This window comes from Nicotiana attenuata, unplaced genomic scaffold (genome assembly GCF_001879085.1).
Source record: "Nicotiana attenuata strain UT unplaced genomic scaffold, NIATTr2, whole genome shotgun sequence".
Classification (NCBI taxonomy): Eukaryota; Viridiplantae; Streptophyta; class Magnoliopsida; order Solanales; family Solanaceae; genus Nicotiana; species Nicotiana attenuata.
This window is the reverse complement of record NW_017671036.1, coordinates 218,600-221,056: the sequence shown is the minus strand read 5'-3', so window position 1 is coordinate 221,056 and position 2,457 is coordinate 218,600.

Sequence of the window (2,457 nt, the reverse complement as noted above, 5' to 3'; positions counted from 1 at the left end):
ACTGCCCTTGTCTTCACGAGAGGCGCCATCATGACCGGGTCTAGGTTTAGGGTCGTGACAGAAAAGTTTATGAGAGGGTTTGCAAAAATCATTCCGGTACAGACTTGTTGGTTCTTAAATTGATAAGGTTTTGTTATTATTGGCATTGGATGGAACAAGACACGAAGTCATTTGTACAAAAATGTGATAAGTGTCAAAGTCATGCGCAATTAGTGCATCAGCCGGCAGAGCTTCCACATTCGGTGGTGTCACCGTGGCCATTCATGAAATGGAGAATGGACACAGATAGTCCTTTACCTCAAGGTCCGAGCAAGTAAAATTCCTTTTAATTTTAACTGACTATTTCACTAAATGGTTTGAAGCAGGTTACAAAAAGATTGGAGAGCGAGAACTGATTGATTTCATTTGGGATCATATCATTTGTCGGTTCGGAATACCAAACAAAATTGCTTGTGAAAATAGGCCACAGATTATGGGTTCCAAAGTCACAAAGTTTCAGGAAGTATTGAAGATTGGAAGGATTACATCTTCTCCATATCACCCAAGTGCTAACGAACTAGCACAGTCAACAAACAAGGTGATAATTCAGAACCTCAAAAAGAAATTGGGAGATGCTAAAGGCAATTGGCCAAAAGAGCTACCGAGAGTGTTATGCGCATATCGAATAATGATGAAGTCAAGAACGGGAGAAACACCCTTTTCACTTGTGTACGGTGCGGAAGCATTGATTCCTGTGGAGATTGGGAAATCGACCATAAGGTATTCCTGGGCAAACAAGGAGGTAAATAATGAAGCAATGCCGATTAAGCTGGATTTGCTTAAAGGGCATCGGAATTTAGTATATGTGAGGATGGTGACGCAAAAGCAAAGGATGGAAAGATATCACAACCGCAAATCAAATCTTCGATATTTCAAAGTCGGGGATTTGGTTTTGTGGAAAGTGACCCAAAGTACACGAGAGGTTAATGTTGGGAAGCTAGGACCAACGTGGGAAGGACCTTACCAGATTTTTTCTTTAGCCGATAAAGGTTCATATCAGTTGGAAAATCAAGATGGAGTAAGATTACTAAGCAATTGGAACGTGGCTCATCTAAAAAGGTATTACTGTTGAAGATCCTAATCTATACTGATAGTATGTGTTTCACTCTTTTTTCCTTCGTCCAGTTTTTGTCCCAATTAGGTTTTTCTGGCAAGGTTTTTAATGAGTCGGCAACATAAAGCATACTACGAAGAAGGATCATCGGCGATAGCAAGAACTCCGGTGTTCGAATTCTCATACTTAGCATCTGACCACTGGGGAAGTGAACTATTGTATATTAGAACACTAGTCGTGAAGATCGGGGACTATTAGAACCGAAAGTGGTATCTTATCAAGACAGGGGACTGCATGATTAGCCCCATAGAAATAAGTAGTACAAGTTAGCCACATGTATTGGCGGCTTTATTCACTTAATAAAATAAATATTTATGTAAATGTACTTTTAAAAATGGAAGGAATAAATCAAAGTCCTTTTGTTTTTCTTATTTCTTGAGCAAATGATATATTAAGACTTTTTCATTTGAAAGTTAATTAAACTTTAGATGCTTGTGCCGGAATGAATAGGAGACGTCCTCTTAAAGAGAATCGTAAACATAAGGGCCCTCTCTTATGAAATCCTCATAGTCAAATGGTAGACACAGGAAGTATGAATGCCCGGGATTAAAGTTATCGGATGTAAAAAAAATTCGAGCTTTATTAAAAAAAAAAAAAGAATATTTTTGCATATTAATTAAGCAAAATATATCCTTCATTTCTTAAAATTCCAAACTCAATAAGAAGTTTCGGCATAGTTACAAAGGGGGGGAAATATATACATCAATTGGTTTTGCATACGGAGTCCAAAGGAAGAGAAGTGTCTTCTGCCTCTTTTGCAGATGAAGGCTGATTTGCATCCGGTCCAGTGCCTTCATCCTTATCATTTTCTTCCTCTTCAGCTTCTTTTTCGATTCCTAAAGACTCGGCACTGGTGTTGGAAGAGCTTGAAGCAGTGGGCCAAGCAAGAATGTTGTCGAAGGCAGTTGTCTCCAATTCATGAGCCTCAGTGATGCAACCATCTATATTTGCAATACCTTCTTTGAACTCCTCCAAAGTTTTCCTCCTCATGTGATAAATCGCACATTCTTTTTAAGGAGGAACGAGTCTTCTTGATCTTGGAGTTTGGCTCGAAGCTTCTTGATTTTGAATTGCAACCATTCATTTTCAGCCCTCACAGTGTCATAGGTATAGCAAAGGTTAGTATTTGTCCTCGCGTGTTCGTTGTTCTAGTCCATAACCTTTTTTCGCCTTTCTTTCATCCTAGATCTCTTCTCCTAAGCAGCATCAACTTCCTTGGTTTTGAAACGTAAGCTTGCTTCTAAGTTATTGATTTGCTCCGTAGAAGCGGACTCACATTCGGCAACAACAGTTACAGCACCCTG